General features: G+C 46.3%; 1 long non-coding RNA gene across 1 annotated transcript in view; it reads left to right on the top strand.

Moving 5' to 3' along the window:
* Positions 1-322: 322 nt before the first annotated feature.
* The window catches only part of LOC140394865 (uncharacterized), a 60,617-nt gene continuing 35,519 nt past the window's right edge, over positions 323-25,420 (top strand). Inside the window, exon 1 of the long non-coding RNA XR_011936052.1 lies at positions 323-567. This is a non-coding gene — a long non-coding RNA (uncharacterized lncRNA). The remainder of the gene's footprint in view (positions 568-25,420) is intronic.

Below are 25,420 nucleotides of genomic sequence, written 5' to 3'. Positions count from 1 at the left end.
GGCTGTTACAGGAATTGAACCGTGCTGTTGGCCTGCATTGGTCTGCTTTCAAAGCCAGCAATTTAGCTCTGTGCTAAACAGCCCCCATTGAGGTGTGAGCTGAAAATGTCAATATGAAGCTTTCGCATTTAAGTGTCGGTAATCATCAGGATGTGTGCAGATTGGCACCATTACAAGGCACATCTCAGCAGCTTTGATTCGCCACATGCATTCCGAGTGGCCAAGTTGCGTTCAGCTGTGACAGGCTGTGTGTACAACTGCAAGTAAATTGACTTTGCTGCAGAGCACAATTAAGCCTGTGCCACGGCGAAGCTCAGTTTGCTCCACAACTGGGTTATTTCAGGGTAACATCACTAATGTTTATATGGCCTCAGCTAATTTGCAACAGCTGTTAAATGTGCTACAAAAGTAAATCAGTAACTCGCCTGTAAATGGAGTGTCTGACTGCCTGCTGCCACATATATGTGGACACTAATATTCACCCACTTCCCAGAAACTACAGCTTAATGGAGTTTATAATCATCTTGCAAAGCTCACCCCCGGGGTTAATATTTGTCCTTTTGTGTGGTAAGTACAAGCACAATTTAAAATATCACATGTACATTTTCTTGTTAATGTTCCCATGGCAACAGTGCTTGAATTTTCATCGTTGCTTTGACCACACACATATTGGAGATGAACACATGAGCACGTTCTACGGACAACAGGATCATAATTCACCCTTAATTTTTCCATTCATTTCTCTGAACAGGTGGCAAAAAGCTATATACTTTTGTTCATATTTTACCAGGTCTTCCATGGTCTGAGGATACATCTTTGAGCAACAAAATCCATTGAACAAAATGTTACAGGAAAGAAGTGTCACACTGATAGAAAATGGAAACCAGGCAACGGGTACCCGCTGTTGCCCGTTTTAATGACCTGCTAATGTTGAATTGAACCTCACTTTCTATCGATCAACCAAGAATTTTCTCTTTCTTTGTGTAAAAGTGTCATACTCAATGATAGTAAAAATGTCAAATTCTTCATTTCAAATGCCTCCATCGCCTTACCCCTCTCTACCTTCGTAATCTCCTTCAGCCCTGCATTCCTCTGAGATCTCTGCATTCCTCCAACACTAGTCTCTTCTGCTTTTTTAATTGTCTCGATTTTAATTGCTTCGCTGTTGGTGGCCGTGCCTTCAGTTGCCCGAATCCCTGGACGGAATTTTTCAAATTAATTCATGGGAATGTGGGCATCACTGGCTAAGCCAGAATTTATTGCCCGGCCCTAATTGCCCTTGAGGAGGTGGTGGTGAGCTGCCTTCTTGAACCGCTACTGTCCATGTGGTGCAGGTGCACCAATGGTGTTGCTAGGAAGGTGTTCCAAGATTTTCACCCAGTGACGGCGAAGGAACAACGAAATATTTCCAAGTTAGGATGCTGAGTGATTTGAAGGGAAACATCCAGGTGGTGGTATTTCCATGCATCTGCTGCCTTTGTCCTTCCAGGTGGTATTGGTTGTGGGCTGGGAAGGTGCTGTCGAAGGAGCTTTAGTGAGTTGCTGCAGTGCATCTTGTAGATGGTACACACAGCTGCCACTGTGTGTCGGTCGTGAAGGGAATGAATGCCTGTGGAAGGGGCGCCAATCAAGTGGCCTGCTTTTTCCTGGACGGTGTGGCGTTTCTTAAGTGTTGTTGCAGCTGCGCTCATCCAGGCAAATGGAGAGTGTTCTAGGGGCTGTTTAGCACAGGGCTAAATCGCTGGCTTTGAAAGCAGATCAAGGCAGGCCAGCAGCACGGTTCAATTCCCGTACCAGCCTCCCCGAACAGGCGCCGGAATGTGTCGACTAGGGGCTTTTCACAGTAACTTCATTGAAGTCTACTTGTGACAATAAGCGATTTTCATTTCATTTCATTTCACAACCCTGACTTGTGTCTTGTAGATGGTGGGCAGGAGAGTCAGGAGGCGAGTTATTCACCGCAGGAGTCCTAGTCTCTGACCTGCTCATATAGCCACAGTATTTATATGGCTCATCCAGTTCAGTTTCTGATCAGTCATAACCCCAGGATGTTGATAATCGGGGATTCAGTGATGGTAATGCCATTGAACGTCAAGGGGTGATTGTTAGATTCTCTCTTGGTGAAGATGGTAATTTCCTGACTCTTATGGCGTGAATGTCATGTCGTGTGAGAGTACCTTTAAGAAATGGGTGTTTACTACTGCAGTGATGTCAGAGAGTGGGTGGAGCTGGGCTGTCTGTCAGCTTTTTACTTTTGTTTTATGCTGTTTGCTGCAGGGCGTGTTTTAGTTTCGTTTTCAGTGTTGGAGCTGAAGCCAGACCAAGCAGGTGTACTGCTGTTCTCTCTGCCATCAAAAGACCATCTCTTGATCATTTGGTGAATTCAGAATTATAAATGTTTTCAGAAGTGACTTTAACCTGATGGGCTTCTGATAAAGGTTTTGTTTTTAAATCGTATGGATATTAAAACGGAAAGCTTAAAGGTTTACTTAGTGTTGTAGTCTTTGTGGGTTGTATTTGAATTAATGGTTGCTAAGATGTTCACTCTATGTTTTAAAAAGGTAAACTTGAGTTCATAGAATAAACATTGTTTTGTTTCAAAAAATACTTATCCATTTCTGCTGCACCACACCAAGAGTGGGCCGTGTGCTCCCCATACCACAACCTATAAAAGGTTGTGGGTCAGGTGAACTCCATGATACACTTTGGGGTTCTCTAAACCCTGGCCCATAACAAATTGGGGGCTCATCCAGGATAAAAGTCTATCTATTGGATTGGCTTAGTGAACTTAAAGACAGTGAGGGCTGAGCATATTGTGGTTGTGTTTCAGGTGTGTTATTTTAGTTTAAGTAGGGAGTGTGTTGTGGACAATGGCTCCTTCAGAGGCTCTGAAATTTTTGGGGGTGGAGACACGCAGTACCTTGCGGACTGAGACTAAAAGCAGACTGTTAGATTTGGCAAAAAACATTGCAGTTAACATTACCTGACAAAATGCGAAAAGATGAGGTAATTATGGCGGTGGCTGAGCATGTAAAGTTGCCTGAGATACAGTTGACTCATTTGGAAATGGCAAAAATTCAGTTGCAAATCAAACAACTGGAACATGAGAAAGAATGAAAGCAGCTTGAATACGAAAGAGATAGAGAGGAAAAAGGAAGAGAAAGGGAGGTACAGATCAGGGAAAAAGATAAAGAGAGAGAGTTTGAACTTCAGAAAATGGCCATGAAACATGACAGTCAGTTAAAATTGGCAGGCATAAAGGGAAACGTACAGTTGGATGATAGTGATGAGGATAGTGAGAAATAGTGTCATAGTTGAAGGCTTGGTGGGAATCTATTTAAATATGTCCAAGCATTGCCAAGGTTTGACGAGAAGGAAGTGGAAGCCTTTTTCATTTAATTTGAGGAGGTAGCTAAACAAATGAAATGGCCACAGGACATGTGGGTATTACTGATTCAAACAAAGCTGATAGGTAGGGCTAGTGAAGTATTTGCATCACTACCAGAGGAGGTATCTGGGATGTATGAGGAGGTGAAAAAATCCATCTTAGATGCAAATGAACTGGTGCCTGAAGCCTACAGACAAAGGTTTAGAAATTTAAGGAAAGAATGCTAGCGCATGAGTCGCAAAAAGTTGGTTTACAGGTGCAACAGGTGATTAAGAAGGCAAATGGAATTTTGTCCTTCATTGCTAGAGGGATGGAGTTTAAGACTAGGGAGGTTCTGCTGCAATTGTATAAGGTGTTAGTGAGGCCACACCTGGAGTATTGTGTTCAGTTTTGGTCTCCTTACTTGAGAAAGGACGTACTGGCACTGGAGGGTGTGCAGAGGAGATTCATTAGGTTAATCCCAGAGCTGAAGGGGTTGGATTATGAGGAGAGGTTGAGTAGACTGGGACTGTACTCGTTGGAATTTAGAAGGATGAGGGGGGATCTTATAGAAACATATAAGATTATGAAGGGAATAGATAGGATAGATGCGGGCAGGTTGTTTCCACTGGCGGGTGGAAGCAGAACTAGGGGGCATAGCCTCAAAATAAGGGGAAGTAGATTTAGGGCTGAGTTTAGGAGGAACTTCTTCACCCAAAGGGTTGTGAATCTATGGAATTCCTTGCCCAGTGAAGCAGTAGAGGCTCATTCATTAAATGTTTTTAAGATAAAGATAGATAGTTTTTTGAAGAATAAAGGGATTAAGGGTTATGGTGTTCGGGCCGGAAAGTGGAGCTGAGTCCACAAAAGATCAGCCATGATCTCATTGAATGGTGGAGCAGGCTCGAGGGGCCAGATGGCCTACTCCTACTCCTAGTTCTTATGTTCTTATGTTCTTAGAAAGCTGCAACATGACTTGCCAATTCTTATACTCAATGCCCCGGCCAATGAAGGCAAGCATGCCGTATGCCTCCTTGACTACCTTCTCCACCTGTGTTGCCCCTTCTAGTGACCTGTGGACCTGTACACCTAGATCTCTCTGACTTTCAATACTCTTGAGGGTTCTACCATTCACTGTATATTCCCTACCTGCATTAGACGTTAAAATGCATTACCTCACATTTGTCCGGATTAAACTCCATCTGCCATCTCTCCGCCCAAGTCTCCAAACGATCTAAATCCTGCTGTATTCTCTGACAGTCCTCATCGCTATCCGCAATTCCACCAACCTTTGTGTCGTCTGCAAACTTACTAATCAGACCAGTTACAATTTCCTCCAAATCATTTATATATACTACGTACAGCAAAGGTCCCAGCACTGATCCCTGTGGAACACAACTAGTCACAGCCCTCCAATTAGAAAAGCACCCTTCCATTGCTACTCTCTGCCTTCTATGACCTAGCCAGTTCTGTATCCACCTTGCCAGCTCACCCCTGATCCCGTGTGACTTCACCTTTTGTATGAGTCTACCATGAGGGACCTTGTCAAAGGTCTTCCTGAAGTCCGTATAGACAACAGTCACTGCCCTACCTGCATCAATCATCTTTGTGACCTCTTCGAAAAACTCTATCAAGTTAGTGAGACACGACCTCCCCTTCAAAAAACCATGGTGCCTCTCACTAATAGGTGGATAAGGGCTTTGAAAATAGACCAAATGTATGAAGCTCTCAGAGAAATTATACTTTTGGAGGAGTTTAAAAATTCAATTCCTGATTTAGTGAAAACTCATGTGGACGAACAGAGGGTTAAAACTGCGAGGTTAGCAGCAGAAATAGCAGATAATTATGAATTAGTTCATAAATCAAAGCTTGGTTTCCGACATCAGTTTCAGCCTGTATGGGATAGAAACTGGGAACATGAGAAATAATCAAGTGGTAAAGGTGAACTGATGGGAGATAATAAGGAGAGTGTACCTCAGATTAAAAAAGAAATCCAGGAGGGTGGAAAAGAAATGAAAAGTTTCAAATGTTTTCACTGTAATAAACTAGGCCATGTAAAGTCACAGTGTTGGTGGTTGAAGAAAAGCACTGGGAAGGCTGATGTGGTAAAACAGGATAAGACAGTGGGGTTTGTTAAAGTGGTAAAGGAAAGCCCAAGTGAAGCGAAGGAGGTGCAAAAGATTGTACAGCCTGATCAAGAGGTGATTGATAAGAAGGTGCCAGATCTCTTTAAATAATTTACTTGTGTGGGTAAAGTTTACTCATGTGTATCAGGAGGAGCAGGTAAAGAAGGCACAATTTTAAGAGATACGGGAGCTAGTCAATCTTTAATGGTAAGGGATGAGGAGTTATGTAGTTTGGAAAGAATGTTGCCAGAAAAGGTGGCAATATGTGGAATTCAGGGTGAGAGGCGTAGTGTTCCATTATATAAGGTAAGGTTGGGAAGTCCAGTGAAGAGTGGTGAAGTGGTAGTAGGAGTAATTGAGAAACTATCTTGTCCAGGAATACAGTTAATCTTGGATAATGATATAGCTGGATCGCAGGTGGGAGTGATGCCTACTGTGGTTGATAAGCCAGTGGAAAATCAGACAACTGAAGTGTTGAAGGACGAATATCCTGGGATTTTTCCAGATTGTGTAGTGACAAGGTCGCAAAGTCACAGGTTAAGACAAGAGGAGAAATCAAAGAGTGACGATGAAGTTGAATTGCAATTATCAGAAATTATTTTTGATCAGATGGTTGAAAAAGAACAAGAACAGGTGGAGGATGAGGCGGATATATTTAGTTCAGGAAAATTGGCGGAGTTACAACAAAAAGATGTAGAAATAAAACGGATGTATCAGAAAGCATATACTGAAGAGGAATCTGCGTGTATACCAGAGTGTTATTACCGTAAAAGTGATGTCTGGTTGAGAAAATGGAGACCTTTACAGATGCAGGCGGATGAAAAGTGGGCAGAAGTTCAAGTAGTACTGCTGGTAGGGTATAGAAAGGAGGTATTGTGAGTTGCACATGAGGTACTAGTGGGAGGTCATTTGGGAATAACGAAAAATCAAGCTAAAATACAAAAACATTTTTATTGATCTGGACTACATAACGATGTAGTTAAATTTTGTCAATCATGTCACACATGTCAAGTGATAGGGAACCGTCAAGCAGTGATAAAACCAGGACCCTTAATACCCATTCCAGCATTTGAGGAACCTTTTACAAGGGTCCTAATTGATTGCGTAGGACCGCTTCCGAAAACAAAAAGTGGGAATCAATATCTTTTGACAATAATAGATGTGTCTACTACGTTTCCAGAGGCCATTCCAATACGTAATATTACAGCTATAAAGATTGTGGAGGAGTTACTTAAATTCTTTACTAGATATGGACTACCCACAGAAATACAATCGGATCAAGGATTAAATTTTACCTCAAGGTTATTCAAAGAAGTTATGAATAGCTTAGGAATAAAACAATTTACATCAACTGCGTACCATCCAGAATCGCAGGGAGCGTTAGAAAGGTGGCATAAGACATTAAAGACAATGTTGAGGGCGTATTGTCAAGATTATCCAGAGGATTGGGATAAAGGAATTCCATTCGTATTGTTTGCAATTCGGGATGCACCTAATGAGTCAACCAAATTTAGTCCTTTTGAACAAATTTTTGGTCATGAGGTAAAAGGACCACTTAAATTGATTAAGGAAAAATTGGTGAGTGAGAAATCGGAAATTACGTTATTGGATTACGTGTCAAATTTTAGGGAACAATTAAATAGAGCAGGTGAATTGGCTAGACAACATTTAAAAGTTGCACAAAATGTGATGAAACGGGTAGCGGACAAGAAATCCAAAGTTATAGTTTTGCCAGTGGAGATAAAGTGTTGCCAGTGGTAGGTGAACCTTTAAAAGCAAGGTTTTGTGGACCATATCAGATTGAAAGGAAATTAAGTGAGGTGAATTATGTGGTAAAAACACCAGATAGAAGGAAAACTCACCGTGTGTCATGTGAATATGCTTAAAAGGTACTTTGAAAGGGAAGGAGAGAAAAAGGAGGAGGTTTTAATGATTCTAACTCAAAGTGACGAACCAAATCCAGATGACTGTGAATTTGACATACCTCAAATTAAATTGGAAAACGAGGATATTCTTAATAATTGGGATAAATTGTTGAGTTACCTTCCAGAGGAAAAATGGACTGACCTGAAAGAGTTATTGATATCACTTGGACATATTTGTGGAGATAAATTGGGAAGCACTAAAATAGCTATACATGATGTAGATTGAGAAATGCTGTTCCAGTTAAAAAAAATCCATATAGACTTAACACTTTAAAATTGGCACAGGTTAACAAAGAGATTGAGAGTATGCTTAAAAATGGCATAATTGAAGTGGGTTGTAGCCAATGGAGCTCACACACAGTGATGGTACCAAAACCGGACAGTACCCAACGGTTGTGTGTGGACTATAGAAAGGTTAATGCAGTTACAAGAACGGACCCTTATCCTATCCCACGTTTGGAGGATTGCATTGAGAAAGTGGGACAATCAGCTTTGATTTCCAAACTGGATTTACTTAAAGGTTACTGGCAGGTACCTTTACCGAAAGGGCGAAGGAGATTTCAGCTTTTGTGACTCCAGATGGTATATACCAATTCAAAGTTATGCCATTTGGCATGAAAAATGCTTCAGCCACATTTCAACGGTTAACTAACAAAATCGTTTCAGGATTACCCAATTGTGCGGTATACATCGACGATCTGGTAATTTTCAGCCAGACAAGGACAGAACATTTAAAACATCTGATGGAGTTATTCGATCACCTTCAGGAGGTGGGTTTGGTGGTAAACCTTGCCAAAAATGAATTTGGAAAAGCCCAAGTCACTTTCATTGCGGAGATTCCAACGCCCTCAACATGAAGGGAAATAATGCGATTTCTTGGCATGAGTGGATTTGATCGAACATTTGTGCAAAACGATTTGTAGCGTGATTGCTCCACTGATGGACTTGCTGAAGAAACGTCGAAAATTTCAATGGACAGCGGACTTTCAACAGGCTGCCTGAAAGCAGTGATAACCAATGTTCCTGTGTTGGAGAATTGCAAGGGACTCTGTGATCAGATTGAACTAAAGTATCTGACTTTAAAGAGAAATGCCAAGGTGTAGAGAAATGGACGGATCGTGCAGAGGCCTTCTTGTTCAAAGAGACTGTCAATTGAGAAGGATTTCAGTTGGAGGAAGAAGAACAAAAAAAAAATGGAGTATATTATTATACCTGTTTGCGTGTGTTGTTTTTTGAAATGAAAAAATATATTTACTGTGTGCATTTCTTAAAGAATAGTGAAAAGGTGAAAAATGAAACCATCTTGAAGTTGATGGTTTATTTTTTTCTCTTGGGGGGAGGTGTCATGTGAGAGTACCTTTAAGAAATGGGTGTTTATAAATGGGTATGTATATAAATATCTTTAGTGAGAGTACCTTTAAAAAATGGGTGTTTACTACTGCAGTGATGTAAGAGAGTGGGTGGAGCTCGGCTGTCTGTCAGCTTTTTATTTTCATTTTAGGCTGTTTGCTGCAGGGTGTGTTTTAGTTTCGTTTTCAGTGTTGGAGCTGACGCCAGACCAAGCAGGTGTACTGCTGTTCTCTCTGCCATCAAAAGTCTATCTCTTGATAGGTGAATTCAGAATTATAAATGTTTTCAGTAGTGACTTTAACCTGATGTGTTCCTGATAAAGGTTTTGTTTTTAAGTCGTATGGATGTTAAAAAGGAAAGCTTAAAGGTTTACTTAGTGTTGTAGTCTTTGGGGGTTGTATTTGAATCAATGGTTGCTAAGATGTTCACTGTATGTTTTAAAAAGGTTAACTTGAGTTTGTAGAATAAACATTTTTGTTTTGTTTTAAAAAATACTTTTCCATTTCTGCTGTACCACACCTGTAGAGTGGGCCGTGTGCTCCCCATACCACAATCTATTGAAAGTTGTGGGTCAGGTAAACTCCATGATACACTTTGGGGTTCTCTAAACCCTGGCCCATAACAGTCACTTGTCATTTTTCATCCCAAGTCTGAATGTATTTCAGGTCTTGCTGCATAGGGGCAAATATCCCCACTTCTGACCTTATGTTGGAAGGTCATTGATGAAGCAGCTGAAGATGATTGGGCCGAGGACACTCCCCTGAGGAACCCGTGCAGTAATGTCCTGGAATTGAGATTCTTGACCTCTAACCACCATAACCAGCCTCCTTTGTGCTAGATTTGACTCTAACCATTGAAGAGTTTCCCCCCTGATTTCCATTGACTGCAGTGTTGCTAGGGCTCCTTGGTGCCATACTCAGTCAAATGCAGTCTTTGTGTCAATGGCAGTGACTCTCACCTTATCTCTGGAGTTCAGCACTTTTATCCATGTTTGAACCAAGGCTGCAATGAGGTCAAGAACTGAGTGACCCTGGTGAAACCCAGAGTGAGCTTCAGCGAGCAGGTTATTGCTGAGTAAGAGCCGCTCGAAAATACTGTTGCTGACCGCTTCCTTCGCTTTCCTGATCATTGAGAATAGATTGGTGGGACGGTAACTATCCAGGTTGGATTTGTCCTGTTTCTTGTGCATAGGACATACCTGCATCAATTTTCCACATTGCTGGGAAGATGCCAGTGTTGAAGCTTTACTGGAACAGAATATTGTCAGGGCTTGTAGACTTTGCTGTATCCAGTGCCGTCAGCTGCTTCTCAATATCATCTGGAACGCAGCTTTCTTCGAGTAACAACAATGCAATGCGTTCAATGTTAAACTGATAAACTGAAGTGGAAGATGTTTTTATTGGATGGGTGGAGTTCAAGGTGATCTGACTAAAGGGTCACGCTAATAATCATGAGGCAACTGGATGGCCTGCAACTGATATAAGATTGAGGGAATGAAGTGGCTGACACATGCACATTGAGTGCAAATGTCCCAATTGTTGCTGAGCGCGGCAATCCAAACACCTGTGTGACATCCATGTGCACTCGCAGATTGAGACTGCCTGATGACCTGAGTCACCTAAGTGTCAGCTTGCAGTGGGAGAGCAGACTGGGCTCTCACCCTTGCTGAGCATAGCAGATCATTCATCCTCGCCTGACATTGCTTGGGCATTTTTGTACTGGCCTCCATGGGTACTAACCTCTGCTGCGACCTCTGTCCTTGCCGACATGGTCAGCTAGGAGGGCCCCCTGCTGCCATCCCAGGGTAACAGCACCTCCCGACTTTCCTGGGCAGCCAGTTGGATATTCTTCAGGGAGGCTTTGCTTAACTGTGAAGACCCATGTTGTTTTCTTCTCTGGGGCATTCTAGTACAGTGTTCAATGACAGGCCAACCCAAGCTCCTGCAGTGAATGGGCATCTGCAGGATGCCTTTTAAATATGGTGACCGGTCCTTTGAGCCCATGAGGTAATGGTGGGGATGGAGATTTGCTGCCTGCCCCTGCCATGAGATTCACTGTGCTCCATGATTGCGCGTGGACAGCTGATCCGCACCCCACCCCCCTTGGCAGCGGAAATCACTCTCACTTCCATTTCCGACACTGAACCCAGATTCCAGAACGGTAGATTGTGCCTCTTTGGTCTGCAGTCCTCTCCATCAGCCTCTCCACCTCTCTCTCTCCTCCTTTGAGATGCTCCTTAAAACCTACTTCTTTGAACAAGCTAACATAGAATCTTAGAATCATAATGTTTACAGCGCAGAAGGAGGCCATTCGGCCCATCAAGTCTGCACCGGCCCTTGGAAAGAGCACCCTACTTAAGCCCACACCTTCCACCCTATTCCCGTAACCCAGTAACCCCATCTAACCTTTCTGGACATTAAGGGCAATTTAGCGTGGCCAATCCACCTAACCTGCACATCTTTGTACTGTTAGTACCTGATGCACGATCAATGATCACTAAAGCAAAGTTGTAGTCCAACTGAAGGCTTTAGTAAGCTAGATGTTTCCCCCAGCATCTCAGGTACAGAATGAAGGCTGCTGGGGCGGCATGGGCTCTTATACCCCGCCTTGCAGGGCGGAGTTACCATACAGCTTGACCAATAGGAAACATACAATATCTACCAATGGTGTTCCAGCATTACCAGGTACCGTAATACCTCTACACAGACTACCACAGTACCCATGGAGCACCCGGAGGAAACCCACGCAGACACGGGGAGAACGTGCAGACTCGTCACAGACCGTGACCCAAGCCAGGAAGCGAGCCTGGCACCCTGGAGCTGTGAGGCAACAGTGCTAACCACTGTGCCACCGTGCCACCCCAGGCATGACTCGAAACGCCAACTCTGTTTCTCCCTCCGCAGATGCTGCCAGAGTTTTTCCAGCATTTTCCGTTTTTATTGCAGATTTCCAGTCCCCGATGTATTTTGCTTTTACCTTTGAGCAGGCTGCTGTGCGAGGCTCTACTGATGTAGCTCGGTGTTAGATTTCATTTGATCGTCTTCCCTACGAAGCATCTTGGGATGTTTTACGATACGAAATGTGCTGTATAAATGCAAGCTGTTGTTGCTAAACAAACACCAAAAAGAATAAGCTTACGCTGGAGCATTTCCAACAGATCATACATTTGGTTTTATTTTTCAAAGCAAATTTTTAGTGTCTGTGAGCAAAAACGTCAAGCAGGAAAGCCAAACAAATTTTAATGTAATCCCAGGCCAAACTTTGATGTGCTTCGTCATGCATCTTGGATTACGCACAGCTTTTACTAGGGCACCTGTTAAACGGTAACAGCTCTTACAACTTTCCTCCATTCACAGCAAAAGCATAAACACAATAAGGAATCTTTGGGTGGTTGACTTGACTGGAATCAAGCTGTTTTGTGGTTGATTGACGCAACCCATCCCTCGCCGCTATTATTACTCTGCACCATGACTACATTTTCATCTTGAAGTCTGGCGCAAATTAGACTCGAGTAGGCACAGCCAGATTACAACAGAGAAGTAGTTCCACATTTATGACTGGCCCGCTCAACATGTTGCTGTTTCTTCACATCAAGACGAGACAAAACATCACGTTAATTCTTGTTTTTTTTCGAAAAGACTTCAGATTGCTTGGTGCTTTTGCGTCACTTTTGCTTTCCAATGGGAATTTACAAAATAAATACAGCCAAGTTCTTCAAGTATTTACTGAAGCCAGTTTATCTTACATTACCTTTGAGGTGCAGTTTGCTATGGCTTCTGTCACTGCCTCGGCTAGGTCAGATGGCGGTGGCAAACCAGGTGCAAATGAACTAATGGTATCAGCACCTCAACAAAAGAGCCAAGATAACTTCAAAGATAACTCAAAAGGCTAGCAGTAGCCCTATGGGAGAGTAACAGTGATCTTGAGGGAGGGGAGCAGTGGTGTTGGGATTGATAGGGAGCCAAGGTCATGAGCGGGGTAGAGGTCAGAGGGTAAAGGTGAGTGCTGGCCGGTGGTATTGATGGCTTTACTGGGGGGTTGGTAGGAATACTCCTGCTTCTCCAGGTTCCGAATTCAGACAAATACTTTAAGAACATAGAACATACAGGGCAGAAGGAGGCCATTTGGCCCATCGAGTCTGCACCGACCCATTTAAGCCCTCACTTCCACCCTATCCCCGTAACCCAATAACCCCTCCTAACTTTTTTTGGTCACTAAGGGCAATTTATCATGGCCAATCCACCTAACCTGCACGTCTTTGGACTGTGGGAGGAAACTGGAGCACCCGGAGGAAACCCACGCAGACACGGGGAGACCGTGCAGACTCCGCACAGACAGTGACCCAGCAGGGAATCGAACCTGGGACACTGGCGCAGTGAAGCCACAGTGCTAATCATTTGTGCTACCGTGCTGTCCTAGTTTTAAACTAGCGAAGTAACAAAGCAGCCTCAATGGCCTCGATATTTACTGGGGCAGGATTTCCAAGTGGGGAGACCTGATCGGAAGTCTGGGTTAAGCAAACACCATGGGGTTTGCAACTCCATGACATGTACTTATTCTCTTCTGCTTCCCAGGCCCAGAAGATGGCCTGATCAACCTAAGCAGAAAAATTGTGAAAAGGCAACATTAAAAACTGTGAGTTAAGTAGTGGAGAATCAGCAGGACAGTACAACTGGGGTCATGCTTGTGTCTTTTTTACCAGTTGTGTCTTCTGGCTGACCCAGTGCCAAGGAGGAAATCTGCCCATCCCCACAGCTAAACCAGAATGATCCATTACCTTTGCTTTACCCCCGAACAGGCGCCGGAACGTGGCGACTAGGGGCTTTTCACAGTAGCTTCATTGAAGCCTACTCGTGACAATAAGCGATTTTCATTTCATTTTCATTTCATTTAGCTACCAGCAGCAATGAAGGACCCAACAAGTGGGCCGGCCGGCCTCATGGTTTGGTGATGTATCTCCAGGGGGGAGGTTCTGCTGCCGCAGGAGGAAACCTCCTCACCAGACCAATCCAGCCAGAATTTGACGTGGAAAAGCAGATCCACAGCGGTGGGGTCATCTGGAAGATGTGGGTTGCAGTGTAGCAAGAGGCTGAGCCAGGCCGAGTGGCAAACCTTCTCTCTGGTGTGCGCACATAACTATGAGGATGTGAAGTTGTTATGTATGGCAAGTGGCGAATAGGCTAATGATTGGGCCACAGCCAGAAGGAGGAATTAGGCAGCCATGCCACCCTGTATGAATCCGGAGCATTAGGGTGGGGTCTGAAGTGAATGGATGGGTCAGTCGCAAGGGGCATTGCCAAGCGGTGGCGTCAAGCAATATACATGATGGAATCAACCATAAGGGCTTGATCTTTCGGGGGATGAGACAGGAAGAGGGCCGGCTCACAGTGTCTGTGGGAGGTTGAGGATTGGCGGTGGGGGAGGGGGGCGGGGGGGGTGGTGTCGAACCTGGAATGTATGACTCCACTGGAGAAGGAGATTCTGCAGCTGGTCAGACACTGGGGGAGGGGGGGGGGTGGGATTCACTGGCCACAGAGAGGCTGGAGATTGACAGGAGGTGAGAATCCATGGGGCGACAGCTCGCTCTGGGAAGGAGGTGTGGAGAGAGGGAAAGGTGAGAGCGGAGGGTGGGTTTATGACTTGGAGCACTGATCGATCACAGATCATAGATCATAGAATTTACAGTGCAGAAGGAGACCATTCGATCCATCGAGTCTGCAGCGGCCCATGGAAATATCACCCTTCCTAAGTCCACACCTCCACCCTATCCCCATAACCCAGTAACCCCATCTAACCTTTTTGGACACGAAGGGCAATTTAGCATGGCCAATCCACTTAACCTGCACATCTTTGGACTGTGGGAGGAAACCGGTGCACCCGGAGGAAACCCACACAGACACGGGGAGAACGTGCAGACAATGACCCAACCTGGGATCTTGGAGCTGTGAAGCAACTGTGCTAACCACTGTGCTACTGTGCCGCCCTTGGAGGAAGGAATGTGTTGTCTGAAAGATGAGAGGCGGTGACCATAGGTAACTGATTCCATGCCGACGGTTTGTGTCCGAGAAGCTCTGTTCTCCCACAGGCCGGCACTTGAAGCGAGCAGGCCTGAGGGACCGGTGTTAATCTCTGAGAAAGAGGAAGAAAGCTCAGACCGCGCACCATCCCAGCCTGGAGCCTCACCTAACACCAACTCAGCTACTCACACCTCAGTGGGTTTGGGTGCGTGAGCCAAATGGGAACCACACAATCTCCAAACTAGCTGCAAGCTGAGATAGTTCAGGCCTCCCGCACTCCGAAGTGTGGTGGTGACGAGCTAGATGCTGCGCTCGAGGCTGATGATGAGCCTCTGGAGTTCTCAGTAAGGCAGCAGATGTTGAACAGACAGTAGGAGGTGTGTGTAGATCTGGCGGAGCGTCCAGAGGATATGGATGCTCTGATGGGGTCAGTCTAGCCTCTAGCCCTTGGCCAGCGACGTCAGTGCCTATGGACGACACAACAGTGGAGAAACCTCTCACTGTACAGGAGACCCTCGCCACGCCGGGGAGCACTTGGCCTCAGGTGACCAGAAGACGCCCTCCAAGGTCATCGCAGGCAAAGGGACAACCGCCAATGTCTAGTGTTACTGGCAGTGAAGGTTGGAGTATCTCGGTGCTGCACCTGGAAATATTAAACAAATCACAGTACACACACGTGGGAGAACAAAGGTGCTCATTTACTTACATAAAAACAACAAATGCGAGAAAAACCCAGCAGGTCTGGCAGTGTCAGTGGAGGTCTAAGCAAGAGGCGGTGCTCGGTGGCACAGTGGTTAGCACTGCTGCCTCACAGCACCAGGGACCCATGTTCAATTCCAGCGTTGGGTGACTGTGTGGAGTCTACATGCATTCCCGTATCTGCGAAGGTTTCGTTTGGGTGCTCTGGTATCGTCCCACAGTCCAACGATGTGCAGGTGGATTGGCCAAGCTAAATTACCCCTTAGTGCCCAGGGATGTGCAGGTTAGGTTACGGGAATAGGGCAGGTAAGTGGGCAGGGCAATGGACCTGGGTGGAGTGATCTTTCGGAGGGTCGGTGCAGACTCAGTGCGCCGAATGGCCTCCTTCTGCACTGCAGGGATTCTATGATTCTATAGAGTCATGCAGACTCAAAACGATAGCTCGCTTTCTCTCTCCACAGATACTGCCAGGCCTGCTGAGTATTTCCAGCATGTTCCCTTTTTATTTCAGATTTTCAGCATCTGCAGTATTTTGCTTTTATGCTCAGTTACTTTTTTTTCGACGTGAGAGATCTTGCTAATAATCTTTATTAAATGTGTGTGAACAAGTATGTGCGTGTACGTATTGTTGTTTTATTTTATTATTTTTTCACTGGCTAGGCCAGCATTTGTTGCCCATCCCTAATTGCCCTTGAGAAGGTGATGGTGAGCGGTCTTCTTGAACCGCTGCAGTCCAAGTGTGTAGATATACCCACAGTGCCATTAGGAAGGGAGTTGCAGGAGTTTGACGCAGCAATAATAAGGGAGTGATAAGGGCCGGGATTCTCCAATCCCGTGGGCAAGTTCTGACGCCGGCATGAAAAGTGGCGCCAACCACTCGGGCGTCAATGGGCCTCAAGTGGCAGGTATCCACCCCTTCCTCGGGAGCTAGTGTGGCGCCGGAGTGGTGTCCGCAGCTCTGGCGGACTAAACCCGGCGCGCCATGGCCGACGTGCGTGGGTTCCCGTCTCCGGCGCGGAAGAACGAAACTAGCCTGCCCGCCGATCGGTAGGCCCCGATCGCGGGCCAGGCCACTGTGGAGGCCCCCCCCCCCCAAGGTCGGATAACCCCCCACCCCCCACCAGGATGGCCCCTGCAGACAGAGCTCCGAGGTCCCGCCGGGTGGGACCATACGTAACCCACGCAGGCGGGACGCGGCTGAACTCGGCAGGCACTCGGCCCGTCAAGGCCCGGAGAATCGCCGGGGGGGGGGCGCTTTCAACGGCCCCCGACCGGCGCAGCGGCGATCGCGTGGGCACCCGATAATTGGCGGGTTTGGAAGGTGCTGTCAAATGAGCCATTGTGAGTTACTGCAGTGCACCTTGTAGATGGTGCACACTGATGCCACAGTCTGTTGGTGTTGGACGGAGTGAATGTTGTTAATGGTGTGGATGTTGGTAGTGTGTGCAGTTCCCTGGTTGAAGGTTGGCTTAATGGACAGTTATCCAGGGGATTTTTGGTTGTGTGTATCCCAGCGACCATCTTCAATCTTGGTCAGCTGTTGGCATATGGGCGACCAGCCCCGCTGATGATGGCTTGGAGTGACAGATATAGAAGCGTTGCGAGGCAAAGTTCTTGTTGGAAGAAGTGATCCACATTCTTACGTGAGTTTCTCATTGTGAGAGACTCCTACGTCTCTTTGGCCCTCAGCTGGTCGACCTGGCTCTTTTTGGTCCTCCAAATCATCCTCAGACTTGACATCAGAGGATACAGGCCATTCAACTCCATCCTCCTGTGTCAGGGCCTCCCTTCTCTGGAGGGCGAGGTTCTGTAGGGTGCAGCAGACCATGACAATTAGCAAGCTCCAGGCATATTGCAAAGCTTCACCTGCCTGGTCCAGGCATCCGAACCTCATTTTGGGCCGACTGATGAAGCTGAGCCTCTGTCCATGGATTTTTCACAGGGACCATGAACCTTCTCTTCAACGGATAGCCCTTGTCTCCAAAATCCATCGCTCCAATTACAGTGCAGGGAAGAACAACCGTGCATTGTGACAACACCCAGGATATCGCACACACACCTGCATCATCCTTTGGTGATGATCATAAACTAGTCGGACATTGAAGGAGTGAATCCTTCTATGATTCACAAACGCCACTGGAACCTTCATGTCTATATGCAAGGGGTCTATAGCACCTTAAAATGCGAATTCTGCATTACACCCAAATGCTCTTTCCCTCTCAGTCTGACGAGCCTCACGCTGGGCTGAAGGGCCTCGTTCCTTGCTGTAAAACTCTGTGACTCTATGGACTGAAGGTGATGAAGTCACTCACTCGCCTGAAGTTTGCATCTGTCATGACCTTGATGCAGTGCTTGGTATATACCACGAAGGTGCCTGGAATGACCCCAAAGCATAAAATCTCATGGCCGCGCTCACTTTCAGGGTGACAGGAATCAGGGGCGTCATTCTCCGACCCCCCGCCGGGTCAGAGAATGGCCGTTGGCCGCCGTGAATCCCACCCCCGTCCCCGCCGAAGTCTCCGGTACCGGAGATTGGGCGGGAATCGGGCCGCGCCGGTTGGCGGGACCCCCCGCTCAATTCTCCGGCCCGGATGGGCCGAAGTCCCGCCCAGAAATTGCCTGTCCCGCCGGCGTAAATCAAAGCTGGTATTTACCGGCGGGACCAGGCGGCGTGGGCGGGCTCCGGGGTCCTGGGGCGGGGCGATCTGACCCCGGGGGGTGCCCCCACGGTGGCCTGGCCCGCGATCGGGGCCCACCGATCCGCGGGCGGGCCTGTGCCGTGGGGGCACTTTTTCCCTTCCGCCTCCGCCACGGCCTCCACCATGGCGGTGGCGGAAGAGACTCTCCCCACTGCGCATGCGCAGGAAACTGTCGGCGGCCGCTGACGCTCCCGCTCATGCGCCGCATTTCCGCGCCAGCTGGCGGGGCAACAAACGCCATTTCCGCCAGCTGGCAGGGCAACAAACGCCATTTCCGCCAGTTGGCGGGGCGGAAATCCCTCCGGCGCCGGCCTAGCCCCTCAATGTTGGGGCTCGGCCCCCAAAGATGCGGAGCATTCCGCACCTTTGGGCCGGCGCGATGCCCGTCTGATTGGCGCCGTTTTTGGCGCCAGTCGGCGGACATCGCGCTGTTGGGGGAGAATTTCGCCCCAGTTGCCCAGAGATATAATTAGAACTGATCTCTCCGGCCAGCATTTTGCACTGTTTCCCTCAGTAAAGGCAGTGGCGCTCTGAAAGCTGAAGGTTTCCTCTACCTGTACACTCTTTACGCAGGGTAGGGCCTTCTCCTTTGAAGAATTGGTTGCTATTGATCTCTGTGTCCTTCTCCCCATTGCACAGCACCAAGCCCCCTCTGTGTCTGGTCCACAGTCTGCACCTACCCTGGCCACCTGCCCCCCCCCCCCCCCCAAGCTTGCTTCTCCTGATTTCCCCCTCAGTGAAGATGCCTCCTCCAGGGGGCACACTCCCCATGGCGCAGTGACATCTGGATTCCGCATTGGAGCCTTCACCCTCAAGGACACCCCTAACTCCAGACGCCCGCTCAGTCTCCTCTTTATTCTTCGTTCATCCTCTCACATCTCACAAAGATGTCAAAACGTTCACGTGTGCACCAGCTGTAAAATTGGGCAGGCTTCATTAAATCCTGGCCAACTGGATCTTAAGTAGGTTTAATGGCTATTTAAATGATCGTTTACAAAAGTGGGTGGACTGATTTTGGGCCCTGCTCGCCTTCTCTATTATCTGAAACTGGCTTCATGGTATTGGCTTGTTGATCCATTAGGCAATGCTGTACAGAGGCGGGGAGTAACACCCACTTGCTTACCAGCTCCATGCCTCTGAATTAATGGTCTAGACCTCAGCTTTGCTGGTCCAGTAACCTAAGCACACCTCATTTACTTCTAAACGTGTTATCCTTTGTCCAAAAGTAATTAAACTGCCTGCTTAGTGAATGGTGTTTGCACACTGAGGTAAATTCCAATTCCACATTATGAGTGTAGAGGGAGCTGTTGGCATATGTTTCCCAAGGAACAGTATGGGCTAGTCTTATCACCCAACATATGATTAGCTACAAATAACCGAATGCTCCGCATTTCAGATAAGTGACTTCAGATGATTATTCATCATATTTGTTGTTCTTTGGAGCTTGCTGTCTGCATGTTGGCTGCCATGTTTGCCTACGTAACAATAATAAATGGACTCCCAAATGCAATTTGCTTATTATTTGGACATTTGAGATGCCCTGCTTGATAAGGCACATATAGAACCAACTCTTTCGTTCTTCCATAAGCAATAAAATAAAATTGATTGTTGGATTGTATCACAACTTGGTGAAAATCAAATTGGCCATGATGAACAGTTATTTCTGATTCCAATCCAGATATTAATCTGAGATTACTTGAGCATTCCTACTCCCTCTTCGACTTTCCGAGGCACTAACTCCTGCTGGGATTCTGGCTCCACGGAGACTGGCTGGCCTCCAGAACCTCACCCAAGTAACCATTCTTCATGTGCGAAGCCAGACAGTGAGTGTTTGGCAGGTCACTGTACCATGGAACGAGGGAGAGCAGTACAGCCCAGTTTTAGTTTGTCCTTTGCCCAATGCCCTGATTCACTCCCCCCCCCCCCCCCCCCGCCCGCTCCCCTCCCTGCTAGCCTGGGACACTCAGACTAAGTCTAATACTGTAAAAGTTGCCTTGGCTAAGATCAGCTCAGCCAACATTCAACAGTGAAATAAACAGGACACTTTTATGGCTCAGTTGTACACAGGATGATTGTAGTATCTACTCACCCTGCAGCTGATTTAACAGTTTGATAGAACACCTGGGGTGAATTTCTGTGGAGATTTTCCTCTTCACCTCACATAACTTTAGCAGGAGAGCAGAAACCCTGAAAGATTGGCACAGACTGGGTGAGTTGTCATATAAAGCCCAACTTAAAACTCAGAACATAACCTATCACATTGGTCTAAAATGCTTTCACAGTTAGAATATAGTTTGCTTTAATGTGGATTTCCGTTAAATGACTTTGAAAGAAAAAAATCAATTAAATTAAATTTGTGTAAAAATTGGAAAATCTAAAATCATGCTATCGCTTGGCACTGCACTTTCATTACTAAAAAACTGGCCGGTGGCCAAATTTGACTCCATTATTTTGCCAGTGTTAGAATGTAGTGCACGCATTAGGAGAAATAATATCCTTCTTCATTCTGTTTGTCCTGACAAGACTGAGAAGATAAGATAATGGGTGGAACTTTAACCTCCAAACATGGAACGAATGGGTGGTGGAAGTGGGAAATTTACAAAGAGCTTAACCTGACCGGAAGGTGCCCGAGTCAGGATTTTATGGAGGCGCATTGGGGACAGTCAGGTGAATCATACATGATTGACGACACGGTGGCACAGTGGTTAGCACTGCAGCCTCACAGCACCAGGGACCTGGGTTCGATTGTGACTGTATGGAGTTTGCACTTTCTCCCGGTGTCTGCGTGGGTTTCCTCTGGGTGCTCCGGTTTCCTCCCACAGTCCAAAGATCTACAGGTTAGGTGGATTGGCCATGATAAATTGCCCCTTAGTGTCCAAAGGTAAGGTGGGGTTACAGGGATAGGGCGGGAGATTGGGCCTAGATAGGGCCAGAGCCGAATGGCTTCCTTCTGCACTCTAGGGATTTTAAGATTCTATGTATTTTAATGAGGGTAGGATTTGAGGTTGAATCGTGACAGGCAAGTCCTGTTGTAGATGGGGGCTTAATGAGGTTTCTGTCAGGAAAGTCGAAAATTCTGTTTTCCCCACAGTAAAGTCTTGAGTTGACAGGATAGATAGTTTGCTTTGACAGGTTCTCCCCCTCCAGGTCGGTTTGATTAACAGGCTGGCTATCAGTCATTTGGGCAACCACAGGTAAAGCACTTGCTGTTGCTATGGGTAGCTGGGACTGTCCAATGCCCATTACCGTAATAAGGGGAATAGGGGGTGGGGGGGGGGGGGAGCAATTGGGTGGGTCGGGTGGGGGAAAAGAGTGGAGGAACCATGAGGAAGCATTTAACTTCTCTCCAAATCTGTTCCACCTCCCCTCTGCTGCCAGGTTTCTTGAAGCCTGGGAAACGTGATTGGCCAGGTTTAAACCTGTCAGACAAGTTAAATCAGAGGCTGCTAGCTTTACGACCTACATCGACTACAGCTCCACACACCCAGCTCCCTGCAAGGACTCCATCCCACTCTCCCAGTTTCTCCATCTCCGTCGCATTTGTTCCGATAATGCCACCTTCGAAAATTGCGCTTCTGACATGCCTACATTTTTCCTTAACCAGGGTTCCCACTGTGGTTGACACGGTACTCAACCGGGCTTGTCCCATTTCCTCTGTCCACACCCCTTCTTCTCCCCTAAACCATGATAGGATCCCCCTTGTCCCCATTTTCCACTGCTACAGATTTAATGCTGGCTGTCTAGGTTTCCTGTGCCTTGTGTAAAGGCACTTTCTGTTGATTCCCATTTTGTTCCCATTCGTTATTTTTGCTGTTATCATTTTAATCCATGGATGCTTAATGAACATGCACCTTTAAGTCGAGCAGGGGAATCGGTGCGACTCGGTTCAATTGGTTGGCTGGTGGCCAATGAATTAGCCAAAAGGCTGTATTCTGCTCGGTAACAGGCAGTGATTGGGCCCGGCCTGAGAGGGATGATTTTCAGAGAGCCTTGGGAAGCACAGTTGGACACCTGGACACTCAGGGGAAAGGACTTGCTCTCACTCCCTCCCTCAAACAATATGGTGCACAACATGCCCACTGCAAAAAAATGGCCCGAGTGTGGGACTACCCCGCTGGGAAACCTGCCTGTCTCTCTGGGTGGAAACATATCGTTTTTTTGACTGAACCTGGCACTTTACCATTCTTTGGGAAAATTCCGCCCAATATCCAGCAAGTCTGTCAATGTCGTAAGTGATTAATGTTGGAGCTCATCACAAATTAACGTCAGAATCTATTATAGATTAATATAGAGGAAGAAAAATGACATTGCAGAAAGAGACCATTCAGGTTTGGGTCTGTGCCAACCAACAAAGAGCTATCCAGCCTAATCTCGTTTTCCAGATCTTGGTCCGCAGCCCTGATTTGGCATATCCAAGAATGTAGACTTGAGTTGGCAAGTGTCTCATTTTCAGGTTTCAAACATGGTGCTGGTTTTTGTATCTGCCACCCTTTCAGACCACGGGTTCCAGATCTCACCACCCTCTTGGAGAGCGGATTATTCCTCAGCTCCTCTCTAGTCCTCTTACCAATTACTTTAGATATCTGCCCCGTGGCTATTCACTTCATTGCCAATGGAAATAGATCCTTTCTATCCACTCCAGCTCTGCGTATCACAATTTTATACACTTCACTTGACATTGGAGCCCATTGTTAATGAACATTGAAGCCCCCATTGCAGAGTTAACAGGTTTAGATTTGGCTGCTCTGCAAACCACTGGCGCTGACAACAGTGGGATTCTCCCTTTCCAAGTGGATCAATGGTTGGCGATCAGAACCCAAATTTAAGGATAAGTTTAACATCTGTGACTGATCAATGGAAAGATAACTTAGTGATTACAACCTGAAAAGTACTTGTATGGCTCATCCAGAGGTTCTTGCATGTTATTGAATTTTGGAAAAACAAGGCTTTTTATATGAACTTTAACAGCACAGTTATTCTATTTAATAAAAGTAATTTATTTAAAAATGGCAGACATCTCCACTCTGTTATGCATTATCATTTCCAACGACAAGACATTTTGAGAATTTTTAATTGTGCAGGCGTTCTTTTTAAATATAGCATCCAAGAAATAATATCACAGTGACTATTCTCCTGAGCAGCATCCATCCAGCAGTCGGATATCATTTGGCAAAGTAATCCATTACCTGTGCCAGGCAGCTATCTCATCTCATTAATGTGAAATAGGTAAATAGATCTGTTACTGGTGGCTGGAAGTTTTCTTTCTCACAGTATCCCTACAGGGCAGAAGGAGACCATTTGACCTATCGAGTCTGCACTGACCCTGTGAAAGAGCACCCCATCCAGACCCATGGCCCCTGCTCTATCCCCATAACCCGACCTAACCTTTTGGACACTAAGAGGAAATTCAGAATTGCCAATCCACCGAACCTGCACATCTTTGGATTGTGGGAGGACACCGGGACACCCAGAGGAAGCCCACGCAGACACAGGGAGAATGTGCAAACTCCACACAATCACCGAAGTCTGGAATTGAACGCGGGTCCCTGGCACTGTGAGGCAGCAGTGCTTCACTGAGCTACCATGCCGCCTTTCTCTACTTAACATTGTCCTAACGCCCAAACAGATAGAATGACCCTTACTGGGGAAGCAGGAGGAAGTTCTGTGCTCCTAAGATGTACAGTTTTAGCAATGTGAACCTCCGACAATATCCTGAGCACAACTGAGTGTCGGAATGTGGTAGGATTGGGAGAAAGGATGTCCCAAGCTTCAGAATGAGGCACTTGCCAACTCAAGCCTACAATTCTTTGGGCTTAGGTTAGACGGGTCCACTATGAGGGAATGAGAATTTCTTGTTGGGCCAGTGGATTTCCTGGAAGTTTGGTTTGGAGATGTGGAGGCGCAAGTTTGCACTAGTGTCAGATACCTGGCTGATCGCAAAATTCTAGAAATCCTTTTATCAAATAATGTAGTTATTTTTGTTTTTAAGTCCTTCAGTTCAATGTAATTCCTCTTATTAGGAATCCTGATGATACCCGGACAGATTTTTGTTTGTTGGAAAACAGTAAATTAAATTGAAAATTTTTTGGGAAGGAAAGTGCTGCTCAAGGTTCTGAGAATTGGATCACTTTAAGTCCTTTGTTGAGTCAGACATTGGGTCCCTGTCTTACATCCGTTCTTCTTAAATTCAAAAGAGTTGGCACAATTAACAAAATGAAAGAAGTATTTGTAAATCACAGTGTTCCCATGCAGTACTTCCATGTTGTTTTCCTGTGTAGTGGTGTCAAACTTAACTTCTTTCTATAATTATTTCCTGCTACCTAAAATTGATCCTAATTGCCCTCGAATAGCCTGCTTGCTAGGCCATTTAATAACAATAATAATTATTATAATAATAATATTATAATAATTTCAGAGGGCAGTTAAGAGTCACCCACATTGTTCTGGGTCTGGAGTCCCAGGTCGGGTCAGATCCGGTAAGGATGGCAGATTTCCTTCCCTGAAGGCCATTAGTGAAGCAGGTGGAGTTTTATGACAATCGACAATAGTTTTATGGTCACCATTACTGAGGCTAGCTTTATATTTCAGGTTTATTAACTGAATTTAAATTCCACCAGCTGCCATGGTGGGATTTGAACCCATATCACCAGACCATTAGGGTGGACGTTTGGATTAGTACTTCAGCAACAATACCCCGCCACCACTGCCTCCACCATGTGATGCACTATCAATTACCACAAAGATGAGAGTAGTGGAATAATCGAGGCTTTATTGAGCAAAGATGTTGTGCCTCCTGTAGCTGGAACCAGAATGGCTGCAGCACCGGCGAGCACACGCATTTATACACCGCCTACTGGGCGGAGCTAGCAGGCAGGGATTTACCCATGTACCTCTACTATATGGGCAGTGCCATAATACATGTAATATACTACTAGTGGTGACTACCACATTCACCCCCTGTTAAAAAAAGAGTCCGGCGGGGGTGCTGGAAAACATTACAAGTTAAGTCTGTCGGGGGCCTTGACCCTCCTCTGCGATCGCCTCAGTCCTGGTGGTGATGTGGGCGCCGGAGGGAGACTGTGTCCTGGCGCCCATCGGGGTGTGCCACGTAGGTGTACTGTGGGTTTCATGTAGGAGGTGGACTTTTTCGACCAAGGGGTCCAACTTATGGGTCCGTACATACTTCCGAAAGAGGATGGGTCCAGGAACTGTCAGCCATGTTGGGAGCAAGACCCTG

The sequence above is a fragment of the Scyliorhinus torazame genome, chromosome 18, assembly GCF_047496885.1.
Source record: "Scyliorhinus torazame isolate Kashiwa2021f chromosome 18, sScyTor2.1, whole genome shotgun sequence".
NCBI lineage: Eukaryota > Metazoa > Chordata > Chondrichthyes > Carcharhiniformes > Scyliorhinidae > Scyliorhinus > Scyliorhinus torazame.
Note: the sequence above shows the minus strand (reverse complement) of the source record. Positions and strands in the feature narration are given on the sequence as shown.